We start from the raw sequence: 23,652 nt of genomic DNA on the forward strand, positions 1-23,652 counted from the left end.
AGCTGATCTCTCAGCAGAAACCCTACAAGCCAGAAGGGAGTGGCAGGACATACTGAAAGTGATGAAGGAGAAAAACATGCAGCCAAGACTACTCTACCCAGCAAGGATCTCATTCAGATTTGATGGAGAAATTAAAACCTTTACAGACAAGCAAAAGCTGAGAGAGTTCAGCACCACCAAACCAGCTCTACAACAACTGCTAAAGGAACTTCTCTAGGCAAGAAACACAAGAGAAGGAAGAGACCTATAATAACGAACCCAAAACAATTTAGAAAATGGGAATAGGAACATACATATCGATAATTACCTTAAATGTAAATGGACTAAATGCTCCCACCAAAAGACACAGATTAGCTGAATGGATACAAAAACAAGACCCTTATATATGCTGTCTACAAGAGACCCACTTCAGACCTAGAGACACATACAGACTGAAAGTAAGGGGATGGAAAAAGATATTCCATGCAAATGGAAACCAAAAGAAAGCTGGAGTAGCAATTCTCATATCAGACAAAATAGACTTTAAAATAAGGACTATTAAAAGAGACAAAGAAGGACACTACATAATGATCAAGGGATCAATCCAAGAAGAAGATATAACAATTGTAAATATTTATGCACCCAACATAGAAGCACCTCAATACATAAGGCAAATACTAACAGCCATAAAAGGGGAAATCGACAGTAACACATTCATAGTAGGGGACTTAAACACCCCACTTTCACCCATGGACAGATCATCCAAAATGAAAATAAATAAGGAAACACAAGCTTTAAATGATACATTAAACAAGATGGACTTAATTGATATTTATAGGACACTCCATCCAAAAACAACAGAATACACATTTTTCTCAAGTGCCCATGGAACATTCTCCAGGATAGATCATATCTTAGGTCACAAATCAAGCCTTGGTAAATTTAAGAAAATTGAAATTGTATCAAGTATCTTTTCTGACCACAACGCCATGAGACTAGATATCAATTACAGGAAAAGATCTGTAAAAAATACAAACACATGGAGGCTAAACAATACACTACTTAATAATGAAGTGATCACTGAAGAAATCAAAGAGGAAATCAAAAAATACCTAGAAACAAATGACAATGGAGACACAACGACCCAAAACCTGTGGGATGCAGCACAAGCAGTTCTAAGGGGGAAGTTTATAGCAATACAAGCCCACCTTAAGAAGCAGGAAACATCTCGAATAAACAACCTAACCTTGCACCTCAAGCAATTAGAGAAAGAAGAACAAAAAAACCCCAAAGTTAGCAGGAGGAAAGAAATCATAAAAATCAGATCAGAAATAAATGAAAAAGAAATGAAGGAAACGATAGCAAAGATCAATAAAACTAAAAGCTGGTTCTTTGAAAGGATAAACAAAATTGATAAACCATTAGCTAGACTCATCAAGAAAAAAAGGGAGAAGACTCAAATCAATAGAATTAGAAATGAAAAAGGAGAAGTAACAACTGACACTGCAGAAATACAAAAGATCATGAGAGATTACTACAAGCAACTCTATGCCAATAAAATGGACAACCTGGAAGAAATGGACAAATTCTTAGAAAGGCACAACCTGCCAAGACTGAATCAGGAAGAAATAGAAAATATGAACAGACCAATCACAAGCACTGAAATTGAAACTGTGATTAAAAATCTTCCAACAAGCAAAAGCCCAGGACCAGATGGCTTCACAGGCGAATTCTATCAAACATTTAGAGAAGAGCTATCACCTATCCTTCTCAGACTCTTCCAAAATATAGCAGAGGGAGGAACACTCCCCAACTCATTCTACGAGGCCACCATCACCCTGATACCAAAACCAGACAAGGATGTCACAAAGAAAGAAAACTACAGGCCAATATCACTGATGAACATAGATGCAAAGATCCTCAACAAAATACTAGCAAACAGAATCCAACAGCACATTAAACAGATCATACACCATGATCAAGTGGGGTTTATTCCAGGAATGCAAGGATTCTTCAATATAGGCAAATCAATCAACGTGATACACCATATTAACAAATTGAAGGAGAAAAACCATATGATCATCTCAATAGATGCAGAGAAAGCTTTCGACAAAATTCAACACCCATTTACGATAAAAACCCTGCAGAAAGTAGGCATAGAGGGAACTTTCCTCAACATAATAAAGGCCATATATGACAAACCCACAGCCAACATCGTCCTCAATGGTGAAAAACTGAAAGCATTTCCACTAAGATCAGGAACAAGACAAGGTTGCCCACTCTCACCACTCTTATTCAACATAGTTTTGGAAGTTTTAGCCACAGCAATCAGAGAAGAAAAGGAAATAAAAGGAATCCAAATCGGAAAAGAAGAAGTAAAGCTGTCACTGTTTGCAGATGACATGATCCTATACATAGAGAATCCTAAAGATGCTACCAGAAAACTACTAGAGCTAATCAATGAATTTGGTAAAGTAGCAGGATACAAAATTAATGCACAGAAATCTCTGGCATTCCTATACACTAAGGATGAAAAATCTGAAAGTGAAATCAAGAAAACACTCCCATTTACCATTGCAACAAAAAGAATAAAATATCTAGGAATAAACCTACCTAAGGAGACAAAAGACCTGTATGCAGAAAATTATAAGACACTGATGAAAGAAATTAAAAATGATACAAATAGATGGAGAGATATACCATGTTCTTGGATTGGAAGAATCAACATTGTGAAAATGACTCTACTACCCAAAGCAATCTACAGATTCAATGCAATCCCTATGAAACTACCACTGGCATTTTTCACAGAACTAGAACAAAAAATTTCACAATTTGTATGGAAACACAAAAGACCCCAAATAGCCAAAGCAATCTTGAGAACGAAAAATGGAGCTGGAGGAATCAGGCTTCCTGACTTCAGACTATACTACAAAGCTACAGTAATCAAGACAGTATGGTACTGGCACAAAAACAGAAATATAGATCAATGGAACAGGATAGAAAGCCCAGAGATAAACCCACGCACATATGGTCACCTTATCTTTGACAAAGGAGGCAGAAATGTACAGTGGAGAAAGGACAGCCTATTCAATAAGTGGTGCTGGGAAAACTGGACAGCTACATGTAAAAGTATGAGATTAGATCACTCCCTAACACCATACACAAAAATAAGCTCAAAATGGATTAAAGACCTAAATGTAAGGCCAGAAACTATCCAACTCTTAGAGGAAAACATAGGCAGAACACTCTATGACATAAATCACAGCAAGGTCCTTTTTGACCCACCTCCTAGAGAAATGGAAATAAAAACAAAAGTAAACAAATGGGACCTAATGAAACTTAAAAGCTTTTGCACAGCAAAGGAAACCATAAAGAAGACAAAAAGACAACCCTCAGAATGGGAGAAAATATTTGCAAATGAAGCAACTGACAAAGGATTAATCTCCAAAATTTATAAGCAGCTCATGCAGCTTAATAGCAAAAAAACAAACAACCCAATCCAAAAATGGGCAGAAGACCTAAATAGACATTTCTCCAAAGAAGATATACAGAGTGCCAACAAACACATGAAAGAATGCTCAACATCACTAATCATTAGAGAAATGCAAATCAAAACGACAATGAGATATCATCTCACACCAGTCAGAATGGCCATCATCAAAAAATCTAGAAACAATAAATGCTGGAGAGGGTGTGGAGAAAAGGGAACCCTCTTACACTGTTGGTGGGAATGTAAATTGATACAGCCACTGTGGAGAACAGTATGGAGGTTCCTTAAAAAGCTACAAATAGAACTACCATATGACCCAGCAATCCCACTACTGGGCATATACCCTGAGAAAACCATAATTCAAAAAGAGTCATGTACCAAAATGTTCATTGCAGCTCTATTTACAATAGCCCAGAGATGGAAACAACTTAAGTGTCCATCATCGGATGAATGGATAAAGAAGATGTGGCACATATATACAATGGAATATTACTCAGCCATAAAAAGAGACGAAATTGAGCTATTTGTAATGAGGTGGATAGACCTAGAGTCTGTCATACAGAGTGAAGTAAGTCAGAAAGAGAGAGACAAATACCGTATGCTAACACATATATATGGAATTTAAGGAAAAAAAAATGTCATGAAAAACCTAGGGGTGAAACAGGAATAAAGACACAGACCTACTAGAGAATGGACTTGAGGCTATGGGGAGGGGGAAGGGTAAACGGTGACAAAGCGATAAAGAGGCATGGACATATATACACTACCAAACGTAAGGTAGATAGCTAGTGGGAAGCAGCCGCATAGCACAGGGAGATCAGCTCGGTGCTTTGTGACCGCCTGGAGGGGTGGGATAGGGAGGGTGGGAGGGAGGGAGACGCAAGCGGGAAGAGATATGGGAACATATGTGTATATATAACTGATTCATTTTGTTGTGAAGCTGAAACTAACATACCATTGTAAAGCAATTATACTCCAATAAAGATGTTTAAAAAAATAAAATAAAAAAAAGCTGTTTTAACGCAGCAAACGCATTGGTGAACTTCAGTGGAGTACCTCTGCCATCTGGTGGCGAGTTGAAGAACTGTCCTTAAAACACGCAAAGCCACTTGGTACTACTCTGCGATGGGTGTTTGAATGAGTGCCCACCTCATTCCCAACTGAGTCAGACAAGAATTGATGCTCCAAACTGGCTACAGGTTGATACCAGATTTGGGTAATCTGGAGAGCAGAAAAATTACTGATTACCTATGGAATTACAAAGCTTGAGTAACTCCTAAGGAAAAACACTATTTTGACTTTATTTTAAACTTTCCCTGAGAAGCTAACATTCCCCTCATCCTTAATTCTCAGAAATGTTTTCAATGCATGATAGCGTTGTGTTTTGGAGGCAGAGAAAGACAGCAAGAAAGAAGGAGGGGGAAAGAGAAGAAATGAAAGAAAGGGGACATCACTGCCATATTTGGTGCCCAAAACCATAATTCTATTAAAAACATGCATATTAGTCAAAGATTTTCCAACATCTAAGTCAGTTTCTCTCAGGAATCCTAAAAACATCATTAATGTTTTTATTAAGAAATTAATGATGACTTCTTAGTTAAAATAATAAATTTACTTCAAAGTGGGATTAATGCCCAATACTAAGATACATCTACATAACTCATGTTGATAAAAGTAATTTCCTCCCATTATTTTATGTTCCAAATAGAATTGTCTCATGTCTTCATTCCTCAAATCTTTAAACTGTTCTCTTCCTCTACTCAGTAATATCACAGAAAAATCTACAACACGTTTTTCTTAATCTAATGAGTATTTTCTTGAGCATCTACTACGTACCAGGCATTGGGATATAGCAGTGAATGAGACATATCCTTACCCCATGGGGCTTACAATCTAACAGGGAGAAAGGCGATCCACAGGCTCTATGTAACGTGGTAAACACCATCTCATTTAATTTTCACAACTCTATGTAGTGGGCCTTATTATCACCATTTTACGTATGAGGAAACTGAGGCTCAGGGAGGTTAAGTGGTTGGTCCAAGGACTCAGAAGACTAAGTGGCAGAAGCAGGATTCAAAATCAGATACCACCTCTCCAAAGCCCAGCTCTTAACACCTGTACGATCCAGTTACACGTCTTCAACAGCGAAGCAGGCAGCGTGCACTGAGAGCTGATATGTTCAGGGCACGATGCCAGGCCCTGTGGGGTATAGAGAAGCTGCCGCCAAGAGTTAGAACAGCATCTGCCTGCAAAGATTAGTACATGAGGCTTCAGGGCCCAAGAGCACACCTCCCCACTCACCAGCATTCATTAAAAATAACGAACGGGGCTTCCCTCGTGGCGCAGTGGTTGAGAGTCCGCCTGCCGATGCGGGGGACACGGGTTCGTGCCCCGGTCCCGGAAGATCCCACATGCTGCGGAGCGGCTGGGCCCGTGAGCCACGGCCGCTGAGCCTGCGCATCCGGAGCCTGTGCTCAGCAACGGGAGAGGCCACAGCAGTGCGAGGCCCGCGTACCGCCAAAAAAATAAAAATAACGAACGATCCCAAACTCCACTCTAATACTCTGGGGGAAAAAAATCATTCTTAAAATTATAATTTAAAATGTATAATAAAAGTGAAATTCAACAAAAAGATTCCCATTAAGAGGATCATCAACAGATCCAGCCATTTCCCCATAGAGGGAAGAAAAGTCAGGTTTGGGGCAACGGATATCGTGGGGGGCTTCCGCTCCCCCACCTCACGAATTTAAAGTCATGATGAAGGACAAGGACTGGGATTTTCAGGTGGCCAAATACAGCCCCTGAAGTGGAGATCTTGCTTCTGTACCAACAGTGCATTCTGAAAGGCTCCGTGTCGTAGAATGTAAAAGGAGGAGTGGGAAATTGCAAAAGACACTCCACTTGAACAGACGGAAAGTCAGCACTTCTGGATATCACGTGCCTCTTGGGCAGGTATCCTAAGTCTAGGCTGCATCTCACACAGACCCAAAGTTGACCTCGGAAGAGAAGCCCCGCTGCCTACACCGCTGTCAAAGCCCATTCCCCCCGGCCATTTCTGGCAAACCTCTGATTTCCACTTGTTGTCTGAAACACAGTTTGCTTGGCCAAAGCCAAAAGACCTGAGAACCTCCCAGGGCAAATGTTGATCTAAAGAAAATGTCCTAAGTGATCGGTGGTATTTATCCAGGTATTATTTCCGCCACCTGAGCTGAGTTTACCAAGCAGGTGGGGAGAGCTGCTCTCTCCCCTACGTTTCACTTGAGTTGCCTGGATACCACGTGTTGTGTTCAACAGGGAACATACACGTAATTGTTCCTCTCTGCACTTAAACCATAAGGATTCCAAATTAGCTCATATCGCTGAACCACAAGAAGGAACCCTGTGCACGTGAACTCTGCGTGGCTGGCCGGAGCTGCCCTGTGAAACCAGAGGCAGCAAGGTCTGTAATCGAGAAGATGCTTCAGGGTCTCGCCAAACCAACCAACATTCAAGAATCCCTCCTCTTGGCAGGCGTCAGTTTCGGTGTGATCGCTCCTAATTGCTGGTGACATTAAAGAATGGATCTCTGAGGTCTGATTCCCTTTCTGCAGCCAAGTTGCTAACGTACATTAAAAACACCCTCATAAACTGTCATTTGTGGGCAGAACCATCAGTGCCCATTCCAAGACACGCTTGGCTTCCACAGACTGGAAAAAAAAGAAGAAATCGGAAAAAAATAAGCCCAGAAAGGACGCAATTATAATAAATGTAATACAAGGAGTAAACTTCAAAGTTGCAGCTACCGTAGAATCTTTGGCAAATCTTAAAATAAGATTATGAAACGTCATGGAAACGTTTTAAGGTATCTTTTCACGAAATCAACTTTTTTTCTTTGGGTTCTATTTTCATCATAGCACTTATCCCAACTGTGATTCATGAATTATGCACATAATTTTTTTATTGGATGTCAGACTCCCTGGTTATTCTGTAGCTCCCTCAGTGGAGGACCCGAGACTGATTTATTTACATTCCCTATGCCCCATATATGGATGGGCACATAGTAGGGGCTCAAAAAAAATCAATGCTATCTTTGCAACAGCACTGTGATTTCATCATCTTGATGTGTCACCTAGCTGTTTCAAAAGCACTCTGCATCATGTCATAGTTTTGTTATTATCGTTAAGCAAGACGTTGCAGGGGTAAAGGGTTCATGGTACCTCCCTGTATATTTTTTTTTTTGCAACTTCCCGTGAATCTGTGATTATTCAAAGTCTTGGATTTCACCTAAATAGTGGAATTTCCATTTCGATCTCTCACACGCATGACGTCACAATGTTCTTGGCTTCCTGGATTTCACCAGTGTATTCTGGGTTTCCCCAACTCTACTTCCAACAATCGGACACCCTGAGCAGCCAAGTGATAGCTAGAAGCTCATCTTTTTTTCCCTCCAACCCTTGACAGAGCCTGTGTACAACAGCTACCCCTCTGAGACAGCCAGCCAAAATGTCAAGACTGATGCCAATTTTCATACCATTTATCCTTCTCTGTCTTCTCCACACAGAGACCACCAAAAAGTTATCACGTGGCAGTAATTTTCAAGAACTAGCTGGAATATCAAGGTTCAGGGAGAGGTGTTATGTTGCTAAGCCAATCATTCCCTCAAGATTGTTAGTTGGCAATAAAATCCAGAACGTGTGTGTCCGGATTCCAAGTCGGTGAACCACACACCCCTAACTCTTCTTTTGCCGCGTCCGTGACAGCCTTGTGTTACACGAAGAATCAGGCCACCACCAAGCCGCCAAGAGCCTTGGAAAACTGTACAAAGTGCATTAAAATCAACAGAAAGGTTTCCCAGGTCACAGTATTTGGATAACTTCTCACCCCTGCAAGGTCCCCCAAAAGCTACTGGCTGACGTCTGACACACCGGCTTGAGTCGCACAATCAGATTCAAACTTTTAAACAAAGCACTGTGCAGATATTCACTTCCCCATGAGCCTGGGAACACAGCCCAGCCCCACTGGACGTGAGGACAGATCCCATATCTAGGGGCAGAGCCGAGTCAGGACTGCAGAGCGCTCTCAGAAGCTGAGTATACGAGCAGCCTCCGCCAGCCCCGAGCTGAGCCCACTCTGCTTCTTCAGCCTCCTAATTAATGACCTTCTCCGGGAGAAAACAAAAATTCCTGCCTTTAACATTCACATCAATCTCTGTGAGTCAGAAGACAGAGGCTGTCTGGCTTTCCAACACCTTCACAGGCTCGGAGCACCGTCCTCTATCGACCCTTGTAAAAGCAGATGGCAACAGCAGAAGTTCAAGGAGAAACAGCTTTGAAAGCTACTCCAACAGTGAGACCGGGCTACCAGGAAAGACGAAAAGAAGTGAAAGCCAGTCTTCATTGCCTCCTGGACCAAAGTGGGAGAAAAGGGAAAGAGGGCCAGGGGGAGGAGAGAGAAATGATCTTCATTATTAAAATGCTTTAATAAGGTAGCATATACACTACCAAACGTAAAATAGAGAGCTGGTGGGAAGCAGCCGCATAGCACGGGGAGATCAGCTCGGTGCTTTGTGACCACCTAGAGGGATGGGATAGGGAGGGTGGGAGGGAGGGAGACGCAAGAGGGAAGAGATATGGGAACATATGTACATGTATAACTGTTTCACTTTGTTATAAAGCAGAAACTAGCACACCAATGTAAAGCAATTATACTCCAATAAAGATGTTAAAAAAAAAAAAAAAAGACTGATATTCTCACTGCCAGGCAGTGAGTCCAGAGAAAGACACATGCCCCATCCTCTCACGGTTTTTTTTTAGCAGAAAAATAATGTCCATTGGTATAGCATTTTTAAATCAATAAAGTACTTTCACATACAGAAACTCACAAACTCTCAGCAGCCTTGAGCTATTATACCCACTTTGCAGATGAGGAATCTGAGACTCATAGCAACACGAGTAAGTGGAGAAGCAGGATAACAGTGGGACGGTCAGCAGTCAGCAGGGAGACGAAAGCAGCAGGTGAGAACTGCCTTGCTACCCTTTGGGGGAAAAATAGAATAAGACATAGTCCCCAGATCAGGGTGTGGGGGATTCATCTCCACCTTTGTGGTGGGCCTAGGACTCCAGAAAGGACTTCAGAGAGTTAGTTTATTCTTATTCTGACAATTCAAAAAGAAGAGTCCCTAAGCTGATCATTTCTCATTTCAGAGGTGATCCATAGAACATTGTCTCCAAAAAGAAATCCACTGAGGAATGTGAGATGAGAGAGTTATAAACAAAGGGCCCCCAGCTGCTACTTGAATCGGTCACATGCCTCAAAGGGGACAGGAGCCTAGGCCAAAATATTAACGGGCTCTACAGCGGGGCAGCTCACCTTGAAGTGACTCTGGAACACGACCTGGTCATGGATGAAGACGCAGAAGCTCAAGCCAGGGCCTCGGTGACAACAGGAGGTCAAGTCCACGACTCAAACCTCTGACCTCAGATAATGAAAGGCAGGTGGGCCACACCCTCTGGTGCTGATGGAGAAGCCGTCTGCTCCAGGTTTCACAGAGCACCCACTTTCTAAACACAGAGACACGCACCTCTGATTTCCATGTGCAAACAGATGTGGCCTTGGGGGATGGAGACATAGGGAGGAGAGAGGAAACGGTGCTGCAGGAGAAACTGGGCCCTGAGTGCTGACCTACGCTCTGCCCCTCAGGGTCCCGTCCCAACATCTCACCCTAACCCTAACCCTAACCTGACAGAGCGGGGATGCAAGGCCAAGCTTGCCCGGGGCCCCTTGAACATATAAAAGTAAAGCTTGGTTCCATTACCTTGGGGAAATGAGTTTTCTGTCAAGCTCAGCCTACAACTGCCTTTAGGAAACCTTTGACAAGGGTTTCCTTTGCCACGTCCGGCTGTGCTCTCTGCAGCCATACCGGTGTCCCCACAGGCCTTCGAGGAGGTGGGTACCTGCTCACTTCTAATGTACTGAATCCATTTGACCTGTCCCAGGCTGGGCCACTTGGACTGCATTTCCCCCTTCTGGCAGAGAATTTGGGAGCACACTGCCCTGGGCGGACACTGAGAGCAAAGAGTGTGCTCCCCAAGTGTAAGCACCCAGCTCAACCTGGAGGCTGGGGGAAGGGAGGGAACAGCGACACTGAGGAAGGCCCAGCCCCCCCTGCCTGGTCCCAGGGGGACCCCATGGAGTAGTGACCACCGAGCTGCCTCCTACCGCTCTGGGACAGAGAAATAAATGTCTGTGTCATTGAAGGCACTCAAAACACACACAAACAGGACGGAGGGAAGGGGCAGCCCAGGATAGAACTTTCTTTTGATGAGACTTTGGATTCTATGTCATGTTTTAATCCACAAGAAATTTGGTCTCACTTCACGCCCTGGGAAATAACAGAGCCTCCCTCCATTTTCCCAACCTACTCTTCTGAAGTTTTACTCCAGATTTCTCTCTTCGTTCTAAAAGTTTTAAGGAGGACTTCCCCGCGGTCCAGTGGTTAGGACACTGTGCTTCCACTGCAGGGGGCCCGGTTCCATCCCTGGTCAGGGAACTAAGATCCCGCAAGCCATGTGGCATGGCCATGAATAAATAAATACATAAATAAATAAAATTTTTAAAATAAAAGTTACAACAAATTAGGCCCATTGTGTTGTCCTTTCATTTATTTTTTTAATTGTGGTAAAATACACATCACATAAAATTTACCATCTTCACCATTTTTAAGTGTGCAGCTCAGTGGCATTCAGTCTATTCACATTGCTGTACAGCCATCGCCACCATCCATCTCCAGAACTTCTTCATCACCTCACACAGAAACCCTGTTCCCATTAAACAATAACTCCCCACCCCACCCCCAGGCCCTGGCAACAACCATTCTGCTTCCTGTCTCTATGGATTTGATTCCTCCAGATATACCTCATGTAAGTGGAATCGTACAGCATTCGCCCTTTTATGGCTGACCTCCTTCACTCAGCACAATGAAATGTAACCTTGTGGTGCGTCCATGTTGCGGCAGGGCTCAGGATGTCCTTCCTTTTTAAGGCTGGATAACATTCCGTTGTGTGGATGTACCACACTTTGCTCATCCAGTCATCCTTCAATGGGTGCTTGGACTGTTTCCACCTTTTGGCGGTTGTGAACAATGCTGCTATAAACGTGGGCCTACAAAGTCTGTTGGAGTTTGCTGCCCTTCCTTACAGCCGCCCAAACTGAGATAATTAGAAATGAACAGGGCATCACAGAAGACCGTCGGTTTACTATTGCGACGTCACTGCCCAAGCCCATCTGAAGCTTGGGCCCAGGGGTCTGTCTCAGCAGCTTCCAAGGCCCCAGTTCCTTTTCAGTGCCCCCCACACACATGACAACCAACCCCACAGGCCCAGCCATCGAAAAACACAGACCCCCCAACCTTCACACAACCCAACCCTCACACACACCCAACCCTCTCACAGCCCTGACACAGCAGAGGCCCTGTTGTCTCTGGGGGCGTCATGGAGCAACCTCCCGCCTGCACTCCAGGACTGCAGCACTTCCCAGCCTCAGGGCATCCTCCCCGGGGCCCCAGCATTTCCAACCCTGTCCCCAGCCCTCTCGAAACTGAGTACTTTTGAAAACCAAATGCACCCTGCCTCTGTTGCGTGGACAAGGGCAGCTCCAGGTCTCCTGGACACAAAGCCCTGCTCTCCCCTCGGACACCAGAAGTAGAGAAAATATATCCCAGTAAATCATCCTCTGCACCATGAAGGGTTCTGTGTCCTCTCTGACTCTGGCCTCTTTGGTTCTATTTTTATTACATTAGTTCACTTTGCCTCCAAAGGGAGGAATCGATTAGAAAAACACATTTTAAATATCCTCATAAGATTCTCCCGCTGTCCTTGGGATATAGGTGCTACAGGAAGAATACGGAGAGAACTTTTAAGGAAGGAAAATGTGTCTAGAAGCTATTCTGTGGGTTGGAGAGAAACAGGCTGTGCGGGTCTCCTTCACAAGCGTAGCCACAGTGAAGACAGCTGGTATACAGTCTGCTCGATAAATAACTGCTGGGTGAGTAAATGAATGAATGTTAGAAGTCAACGGAAGGATGAAGGGAGAGAAGGGGTCCCCCTTACGCATCCGCCTTCACCTCCCATCATCCAGGGCAAAGTGCTGCTCGGGATGGGGAGCTTCAGGGAAAACAGGGATCAGTCGGATGGCTCCTGGCTCCTGGCTCATCACAAGAGCCTGGGCCAAGGTGACATTCCCAGGCAGGGGACCCCATGTGCACCTGCCCGGCTCACGGACCTTACCCAGCCTTCCTCTACGCCGTGGCCATGTGAAGTGTAAGGACAAGGGCCATGAGAATCACACAGATTAGTCAGGAAGAGCAGTGAGTCTTCCTGGATCCTCTTGACAGTGGGATGGATACCTGCGGTGACAAGAACAGGAGGGGGCGGCAGACGTCAACCTGGACTTCACCCAGCCCCTTAGGGAGGCAGACTCTTCACTCACCGCTCAATAGACAACCCACCCTTCACACTTCCACCTGGGCAGGTAAGCATCAGACGGTCAAAGCGGGGAGAAGGATGCTTTCCCACCCCTTTTAGGAAGATTAGGGAAGAAAAGTCCTTCTGTCTACAGTGTCTGTACATCGACTGGCTTTGCCAAGCCTGTGGATGGTGACGGCCACAGATTTAGACAAGATGCACAAGACAAGATGACCCAGACGTCAGAAACCAGGCCTGTTTCTCAGCAAGGTACTGAGGAAGGAGATCAAGAGACCAATCAAGTTTTTGTGAAGAAACATGATCAGAAACAACAGGAAAGACACCTTCTGTGCCATCTCCTTTAGATGGGCCTTTTTCTGCGACAGGCCTGCAGTTTTTGTCATTTGAACCAGTGCATTTAGTTGTAACTCTAAAGACCCCTGGCTCTGGATCCAGCAGACTTGACCTTGGTACAGCAAGACTGGAAACTGTCCTACCAGGAACCAGGAAGACAGGTAATCTACAAGGAGTACAAAACTGTTGCCACCTCTTAAAGAAAGGGTTGCTCTCACTTTATTTAAAACACTAGGGCAACTGCAGAAATAATTACATGCAGTAAAAATACTACTCCCCACTGCAACACAGCAACTGGGACCCAGGACAGTCTGTCATTAAGGCCCATAAAGAAAAGAAAGGCGTATCAACATTGAGGTTTAGTGGTGAGCGGAGATGAAGCCTCCCTAGAGTTTGCTGGTTCTGTCTCACACGGCTACTTTATCCCAACATGGCTGTGGTTTGGTCTTCAAACAACTTGAAAGATAAGCAAATCCCTTCCTCCCAGGTTACATTCGACTGCCCTCAGCATCCAGTGTGTTGCATGAACACCAGCGGTACAGCAGAAAGCCACAATTCACCCACACTCAACCACAGAACCTCATCTAGAATAAATCATAACTGGGGCAGAAGATCCCACCCAAACAACAAAATCAAATTTGATTAGAAGGTGAGACAGCCAGCCTCTTTCAGCCACTGATCTTTTTGATGTGGGAAATGTGAGAGTTAGGGAAATCAGATGGGTAATTCAGACCACTATAAAACACAAGCAGGCATCACAAATGATGTCTTACCATCAGAAACAAACACTCTGAAATGGATTGATAGACTAAATGTGCACCGTCCAATTGAGTATCCCTAGACACATGTAACTGTTTAATTTTTAGTTAATTAAAATGAAATAAAATTGAAAATTCAACTCCTTAGTCATGCTAACCACCCAGGTCAAGTGCTCAATGGCTACATATGGTTAGTGGCCGCCATATTGAATGGCACAGGTATAAAACACTTACCAGGAAGTGTTATTGGACAGCACGGAACTAATTACTAAGAAAGGGAGAAGGAAAGGAGTTTTAAAAAGAAATAAAAGGGGTTGTTTTGTTTTGTTTTTAATCAGAAACTTAACTATCTACTGGGTCCCTCTCTCAGAGATTCCTGAAGGCGTACTCAAACACAACAAACACATGGATGACTTGACATGCAACTCTAGGCCTACAGAAGCCAATGTTGTTCCACAAAAAGGTAGTAGTAGTAGAAGTGCCATGGGGTAATTACTTTTGTAATTTTCATAGCTTTTTAAATAGACTGAGAACAATGCTTTCAACAAAAGGTTAGTTGGAGCTCTCATGCTCATTTTGGTAATGTGTTCGCATATTATCATCTTTATATGTTTGCTGTGAAAAACTAAAACAATGAAAGCTTCTACGTTGCTCACTGTAGCTCATTTTTTTAGCAAACATTAATACTGTATTTCAATTTTTTAATGCCATTTACCCAAATTTTTCATACTAAAACTTCATTTCAAGGAATACTTTTCCCTTGTATTGAAAAAAAGAATTTGTTTCCATTTGGATCTTTTCACCAGGTACGTTTTCTCTCCCTGGAGTTCCCAGAATAAAATAAAGATCAAGTCATTTAAAATGAAACTGGGTCTGCTTTATTCATTTGGCCCAGAATGGCCAAGGAAGTAGGTGACAAGCTGAACTCTGTTTATCCCATTGGCTTTTCATGTCTTGTGGTCCAAACTCTCAAGGTTTCCAGCAATCCACCCAATTTTCCCTCTGTTCATGGTTAATGGGATAACAGGAAAAACATAGGTTTTGAAATCAAATACCATCGATAAACTCTATGATTTTGAGCAAATTACTTATTCACACAGCGCCTGCTTACTTACCTGAAAATGAGGTTAATAACAGAAACATCACAGGCTTATTGTAAACATTGAGTCAACGTGTGTAAATCACCTAACCTAGTCCTCAGCACACAGTAATTAATCTGTATCAGTATTATAATTATTATTGTTGTTGTCTTTCTTTCTATGGCATTGCTTTTAATATGTACTGTATTCCTGAAAGTGACCGTCTTTAGCTTGGTCTTGAAAATCCCTCCTCTGATCTGCCCAAGGAGCATCCTAGCTAGGCACGTAATCTAACGGTCCAAGGTCCCTCCCAAACTCAATTCCAGCCCTGAGGTGCACCTCAGCCCAGACACTGAAACAAAGGAACATCAAGAGAAAAGCAGATTCTTTGAAATAGGTAATAAATATTGATAACCTTCTGTAAGTCTGATTAAAGAAAAGAGAGAAGGCATAAATAAAAAAGATTAGGAATGAAAAACAGAAATATAGATGTACAAATTTAAAAGACAGAAAATTATGAACAATTTTTGCCAATAATTTGAGAACTTAATTAAAATAGATAAATACCCAGAAAAACACTAATTGTCAAAAGTGAGTATAGAAGAAATAGAAAACCTGAATGGTCCTATAAATATTTACAAAATTTAATCACTAATTTAAATTCTTTCCTCAGCTGGATGATAAATACATGGGGTTTATGATTCTATTCTCTCCGCTTTTTATGATCAAAAATTTCAAATATATGCAAGAGTAAAATTAGTAATAATTTCCCACATAGAAATGTTTCTGCAGGTAAATTCCATCAAGCACTCAAGGAAGAGGAATTCTACTCTCTCATAAAATTTTTCAGATACTAGGAAAAGAGGAAACGGCACAACTCATTTTTTACACTAACAAAATCTTGAAGTCAAAAGCAGACGAGGATGAGATGAGAAAGGAAATTTTAGGCCAGAGGAGCTACGCTGGGAACTGGCGTGTGTCCACGCAGAGGTTGAACTCCATGGTGAACTTGCCCTTCAATTAAAAGAAAGCCACATTTTACATTAAGAGCTTTATCATCCTTTACCTCTTACATTGTGAGTTATTGTAATTAAACTCCAATCCTTCCATTAACACCTGATAAATCCACACATTGGAGGGTTGTGTTGTGGACGAAAGTGAAGAATAAAGCCTGTGCTCCTCCCACCGCCCTGGCTCCCAGAGACCCAGAGCGCACATGAGGGGCCTCTAGCCTGTGTGTTCCAGGTGGAAATCATAAGCAGAGTGAGGGGTGAGCATGTAGGTGACTCCTATTGGCTTTGCCGTGGCTCAGGTCCCATCTCCGGGTGACTACTCAATGACATGATCTGATGTGGACAAATCTTATGAATTGGGGACACCCCACAGCAGCCCCACGGCCATAGCTCAGGACAGGCGGATGCCTTTCCCCTCCCCTTCTCATCAGACATGAAGCCCACTCCTCACTGCCCCTCCGACAAAGGTGTCACATAAGAAACATCAGAGGTTTGAGCTATCAACTACTTCACTCCTCTGTCTCTCCTGCTGGCATTGTGACCTCATTCGTATCATTAGCCCAACTATACAGTGTCTTGCTAAGTGAGACCAATTTTAGTAACTTCAAGAACTAACATTTTCTTGCAGTCAGTAATTTCCCATTTTCCAAGGCTAGATCATTTTGAACAGAATCAGGTAAGCACGGATGGGCATGAAGTATTTAAGGGACTGTGAGATTATCAGGCTGATTGAGGTAGAGAGTAATTTGGGGAGTACTGAAAGGTAAGTTTAGTTATACCAAGCTAGACCAAGATGAGGGAGATTTTACTTGTTTGAATAAGCCAAGGGGTTTTCCAGCTTCTCTTTAGCAACAGTGCAGTTTTTATAGATTCTTTTTTTTTAGAAGAGATAATGAGGGTTCTTTTGGGGTTTTTTAATTAATTATTTTTTTGGCTGCGTTGGGTCTTGGTTGCTGTGTGTGGTCTTTCTCTAGTTGCAACGAGCGGGGGCTACTCTTCATTGCAGTGCGCAGCCTTCTCACTGCACTGGCTTCTCTTGTTGCGAAGCACGGGCTCTAGGCACGCAGGCTTCAGTAGCTGTGGCGCACGGGCTTAGTTGCTCCATGGCATGTGGGATCTTCCCGGACCAGGGATCGAACCCGTGTCCCCTGCATTGGCAGGCGGATTCTTAACCACTGCGCCACCAGGGAAGTCCAGCAACAGTGCAATTTTGATGAATGAAATTTTACGTAGGTCTTCAATATATAAAATCGATCAAATCAGAGCTGGTCTTCTTATAGTAGGAGGATGGAGATTCAGGGATTCACCCACTGGACCTTCTCGTAACCTCTGAGTCAGCCCCACCCCCAGACCTAGACCCCAGCCCTCAGCGCTGTGGGCTCTGGGCATACGGCTCAAAATCCACTGCCATGGGCCCTAAATGTCAACTTACAACCTTCGCCATAAGGTCATGCATAATTTAGAGGCAGGAGGTTTATGTAAACCAAACCCTTCATTTTACCAATGAGAAAACAGTGGGAAGAAGGGTCTTCCTGACTTGTCTGAAGTTCACAGCTATTCAATGGCAGAGGCAAACATAGTGTATATGCACCCTGATCCCTACCTCCTCCTATTTCTACCACATCCCACTGATGCAATTAAATAGAATTGAAATTTTTTTTTTATGGCTGCATTGGGTCTTCGTTGCTGCGCATGGGCTTTCTCTAGTTGCGGTGAGCGGGGGCTACTCTTCGTTGAGGTGCGCAGGCTTCTCATTGTGGTGGCTTCTCTTGTTGCGGAGCACGGGCTCTAGGCGCGCGGGCTTCAGTAGTTGTGGCTCACAGGCTCTAGAGCTCAGGCTCAGTAATTGTGGCTCACGGGCTTAGTTGCTCCGCAGCATGTGGGATCTTCCTGGACCAGGGCTTGAATCCGTGTCCCCTGCATTGACAGGCGGATTCTTAACCACTGCGCCACCAGGGAAGTCCCAGAATTGAAATTTTTGAACTTGCCTCCACTAATGACTCCTATACTATTTCTATCCCGATATCTGAACGATATGTGTCCATACTTCTGCACAGTTCTAAGGATATGTGTAGCAGAAGTCCTTGCTAGGCTGTAGATGAAGCTTGTGGAGATGGCTGGACCACCCAGACAGGTGTCATCCACTAAGTATCACAGGGACCCGAAGCCTCCCAGAAATTACTTTAATATCTGTTGAAACTGGGGGCAGGAAGAACAGGGTCAAGTAAGGAGAATCAGTAGAAGGTAGGAATAGGAGAGACTGTGAGGTTCCCTAGCAAAGAGCAACCATGCTGGATAAAGGGATGGATCTTAGGGGCCAATTTCACCAACAGGACCTAAGGGATAGAGGGGAACGGCGATTCCAGGTGTGACAAATGCGTCTCCCTAGATGCTGCCCCAAACTCAGCCACAACAACAGTGTGTACATGCCTTGGGAAAGAAAAAGGGGTATGGAATACAAACACTTAAGAAAACTGTAAGTCCTAAAAGAGCCAGCACCCAGCATCTCCGCAGAAGGACCCCCTCCAGAAAACAGAGATTGGAAAGGTGTTCATTACCAGGAAGAGGGGAGTGAGCCTCAGGACACGACAAGACCCAGAGGCAACAGACACTGTCTTCTTCCCCCACTCCTACTCGCCACCCCACCCGCAAGCGTCAGCAGCCTGAAGGGATCTTAGAGCAGACTTGGAGTTCCAAACAGCAAGCTCTCTCTGCAAGTCCAATGTATAAATCTACAGAAAACAACACTAATAGGCCCCGCTTGTGTCCCATGACAATGCCTGGGACCAATCACTACGGTGGGAAGGACAATGGCACACACCTGAGTCAGACGCCCATAGGCCAGCCAGCAACACATGATGGGGGAGGAATGGCAGGACCCCACAGGTGAAGAGAAGTGCTATTGTTGAAGGGATGGGTGCGAAACAGACCAGAACAGCAGATATCTACCAAGACTCTTAGCTTGAGAAATTTCTAGACCATTATCTCAAGATCAAGAATTAAAGGTTGGAATAAGCTGTAGTCATTTTAGAGAGGGGTATCTGAAAAAGACGACGCAACGATGAAAATTGGGACTTCCCTGGTGGTGCAGTGGTTAAGGCCATTGCAGGGGACACACGTTTGATCCCTGGTCCGGGAAGATCCCATGTGCTGAGGAGCAACTAAGCCCGTGCTCCACAACTACTGACTCCATGTGCCACAACTACTGAAGCCTGCGTGCCTAGAGCCCATGCTCCGCAACAAGAGAAGCCCCTGCAATGAGAAGCCCGCACACCACAACGAAGAGTAGCCCCCGCTCACCGCAACTAGAGAAAGCCCGCGTGCAGCAATGAAGACCCAACACAGCCAAAAATAAATAAACAAATTCATTAAAAAAAAAAAAAGATGAGAATTTAAGAAGGTAACTGTCACATCTGAGGGGATAACAAAGAAAACGATAAGGAGCTGAGCCAACCAAAAACAAAAGTGCAGGAATGAAGATAAAAGGAATAAACTAAAGAATAATCAAAGTTACCATGTGGTCTCGCCTCCTAGCGCTACATACATTGTTTCATTTTATCCTCCTAACAGCCCTGCACTGTAGAGTATCCCCCAGGTTCCTGCCCATCCCCACCACCCTGTGAGAGCTGAGAAATCTGGCTTTCATAAGGTCAAATATACCAAGGTCATTCAGCTGGTTATGCGGCAGAATTGTTCATCAAACCTAGGTCTGAAGACCCAAAACCTCTCCCACCGCCTTTCACGTCTCTCTGCCCCCTCACGCCCACCCCCAGCACCCTCCTACACCACACTGTCTCCCTGTAGAGCCTGGGTGGGCTCTTCAGGGGATACTGGGCAGGAGGGAGGACTCCCCTATGGGGGCATGGGCATCATCTGGGCACTGATGGCTTGGCCATTAAATGGAGGCATGAAGGCCAAGAACAAAAAACAAAAAATTGGGGAGCTGGTGCAAACATTTTTGAAAATACAATAACAGTCATGTTAGAGGCTAGTGAATCAATCGCTACTTAGGGTGTCACCGGAAGGAAGAGAAGAGAATTGGGAAAGCAGGAAGTGAGTCTCAGACATTAATGCTGAAAGCACCGCTGGGTCCTTGTTACACTGCACCTTCTGGGTCCTCATCCAGAGATTTGGATTCTTTGGGCCTGGGGTGAAGCCCAAGAATGGCAGCTTCAACAAGCACCAGGGATTCTGAGGCAGAACAGCGTTCAGAAACACCGGTGAGAGACGAGGGAGAAGTAAGGATAGCAAAGTGTGTTAAAAATGGGAGAAAGATGTACGTGTTCTAATACTGTGAGAACTGGAAAAGAGGAAAGAGAAACGTGTCCAAGGCCACCGCTAAACCCACTTACCTGCCTTTGTCCCAGAAAGGGAATATTCTGGAAGAGCCAGGCAACTGATAAAGGGAGGGGGGAGGGGGAGGTACCTCCTGCATCACTAAGTGGCAAAGGACCAAACCTAAGCTAAGGCTTAAAATAATTATTAATACTTGATCTAAGGTTATAAAAGCGTAAGGAAAGAAAATAAGAGGAAAGAATGCACTAAGTCAACGTTATTGATTTACACTCTGAAAGAAATGCCAGAACTATTATTTAGATGTCAAAATAACTCCAAGAAGAGTACAAGGCTGTTTTGATCATTTGAAACCAAATACCTGCCTTCTTTGAGATGGGGCTTTCAGACAGAGAGCCTCCTTAAATACCACTGCGATGGTCTGAACAGATCACATTTCCCCTTCAAAGGTTATACCACTTTAAATTATATGCAATTTCAGAAAGAACAAGTCGTTGTCCTACTTTGAGTCCCCTTCTCTTAAAAGCATGTTTTGACTAAGATTAATTTATAGCCCAAGGAGATTTGGGGAAAGGAAAAAGCCTTGAAATTGCAAGTAAAAATAACTAAGAATTCCGGTCGCTTCTTAAATATTGTGACGTCATTTTGGGAATAGGACCAGAACTGCACAGAGCTACAGGTAAATGGGCCGACTGTGGGATCTGCGGTATCCAGTAGACACTTGAAGGGGAAAATTCTAGCTGGATGGCATGGTCAGGGAGTACTACTACGTGAGAAAGACAAATACTGTATGATATCACTTATATGTGGAATCTAAATTTTAAACAGCATACAAATGAACTTATTTACAAAACAGACCCACAGACATAGAAAACAAACCAGAGGTTACCAAAGTGGAAAGGAGGAGAGGAAAAAATTAAGAATTTGGGATTAATATATACACACTACTGTATGTAAAACAGATAATCAATAAGGACCTACTGTCTAGCACAGGAAGCTATACTCAATATTTTCTAATAACCTATAAGGGAAAAGAATCTGAGAAAGAATCTATATATCTGAATCACTTTGCTGTACACCTGAAACAAACACAGCATTGTAAATCAACTATACTTCAATTTCAAAAAGTAAAAAAGCATCTCTTTGTGCTTTTTTTCTGTGTTTTCTTTGTGCATGTGAACAATCTCTTCATCTTTCACTTCCATAACACTTGCTCTACCAAATCAATAAAACTCATTATTAAGTGAAGGAACCCCAGAAGAGCCTACACAGCCGATAGAACTAGGGTTCATTCACCCACCGAAGGAAGAAAAACTTCTTATACTTCTCATCTTTTGCACATAGTCACTTTGGTAATTCCATTTTCCATCATTTTTTTGATTCTTCAGATGCAAATTACTGAAGGGAAAAGACGTTTTCAGTGGGATAGGGGATTAAGTACTTGCATTGTGGCTTTGATCTGTTGGAGCATTTCCTGAGTCCTGGCCCAACACTTGTTTCCTTAATAAGAGGATCTATTAGCCTGCCTGGGCTGCCATAGCAAAATCCCACAGCTAAATGGCTTAAACAACAGGCATTTATCTTCTCACAGTTCTGGAGCCTATAAGTCCAAGATCACAGTGTCAGTAGGGTTGGTTTTTCCTGAGGCCTCTCTCCTTGGCTTGCAGACTGCCGTCTTCTCACTGTGTCCTCACATGGCCTTTCCCTGTGCACACATCCCTGGTGTCTTTACCTCTTCTTAGGAAACCAGTCCAGTTGGAATAGTGCCCACCCTCATGACTTTACTGTACTAGTGGAGTTTTCCAGAGAAACAGAACCAATAGGATAGAGAAGAGACTTATTATAGTAATTGGCTCACATGCTTAAGGGGGCCAGGAAGTCCCACAATCTGCTGCTTGCAAGCTGGAGACCCAGGAGAGCCAGTGGTGTAATTCTGTTGAGTTCAAAGGCCTGAGAATCAAGGGGCTGGTGATGTACGTCCCGATCGGAGTCCAAAACCAAGAGAACCAAGGGTGCCAATATCTGAGGTCAGGAGAAGGTGAATGTCTCAGTTGAAGCAGAAAGTGAATCCACTCTTCCTCTGTCTTTTAGTTCTATTTAGGCACTCAATGAATTGGTTGATACCCACCCACACTGGGGAGGGCAGGCTGCTTTACAGAGTTCACCAATTCAAATGCTAGTCTCCTCTAGAACACTCTCAGACACATCCAGAAAGAATGTTTTACCAACCGCCTCAACATCCCTTCTCCGAGCCAAGGTGACATATAAAATTAACCATCACACTCACTTAGCCTTAATTATCTCCTTAAAGATCCTATCTCCAAATACAGTCACATTGAGGGTTAGAGCTTCAACATATCAATTTGTGGGAACACAGTGCAGACCATAACAGAGGATATACCAGAAATATTAACAGAACCAACTGTTAAAATGCTGTAGAATGGGGACTTCCCTGGTGGCAGTGGTTAAGAATCCACCTGCCAATGCAGGGGACACAGGTTTGAGCCCTGGTCCAGGAAGATCCAACATGCCACAGAGCAACTAAGCCCATGCACCACATCTTCTGAGCCTGCACTCTAGAGCCCATGCTCTAGAGCCAGCAAGCCACAACTACTGAGCCTGTGTGCTGCAACTACTGAAGCCCACGAGCCTAGAGCCCGTGCTCCGCAACAAGAGAAGACACCACAGTGAGAAGCCACAATGAAGAGTAGCCCCCGCTCGCCACAACTAGAGAAAGCCTGCGTGCAGCAACGAAGACCCAACACAGCCAAAAATAAAATTAATTAATTAATTTTTTTTAATGCTGTAGAGTGATGGAGAAGTTTAAGGTATTACTCTCTTTTAACTTGACCCATAAAACCATCAATGTACAAATACCATGGGTTAAACCACACCCCTGAAATAAATCAACTATCTATCTACCTACATATCGATCGATCGACAGACAGGTAGATAGATATAATAAAAGCACTACATTTATGGAAAGTAAATTATCTTCCTAACCTCTATCTTTTAACATAATTTAAAGGGGCTTCCCCTCCACCAGAAACCCTTGGACATTCATTTCAGATCCAAATGATAAAGTAAGTCAAAATATATATCTTAGAAACCATCTGTATTTAGCTTCTGATGGGGAAAAAATGCAGATACAGCATTTAATAAATAAAAGACAAGACTTTTCACACAATGTCCTTATGATCTGAAAAACTGCTGTTGTTAAATTTAATAGCCGTTATTATTTTAATA

General features: G+C 43.6%; 1 protein-coding gene across 3 annotated transcripts in view; it reads right to left on the reverse strand.

Annotated features, from left to right (window-relative positions):
• The window catches only part of SETD4 (SET domain containing 4), a 282,732-nt gene that overhangs the window by 198,160 nt on the left and 60,920 nt on the right, over positions 1-23,652 (reverse strand). The gene's annotated exons all lie outside the window — the stretch shown is intronic.

This window comes from Orcinus orca, chromosome 5 (assembly GCF_937001465.1).
Source record: "Orcinus orca chromosome 5, mOrcOrc1.1, whole genome shotgun sequence".
NCBI classification, from domain to species: Eukaryota; Metazoa; Chordata; class Mammalia; order Artiodactyla; family Delphinidae; genus Orcinus; species Orcinus orca.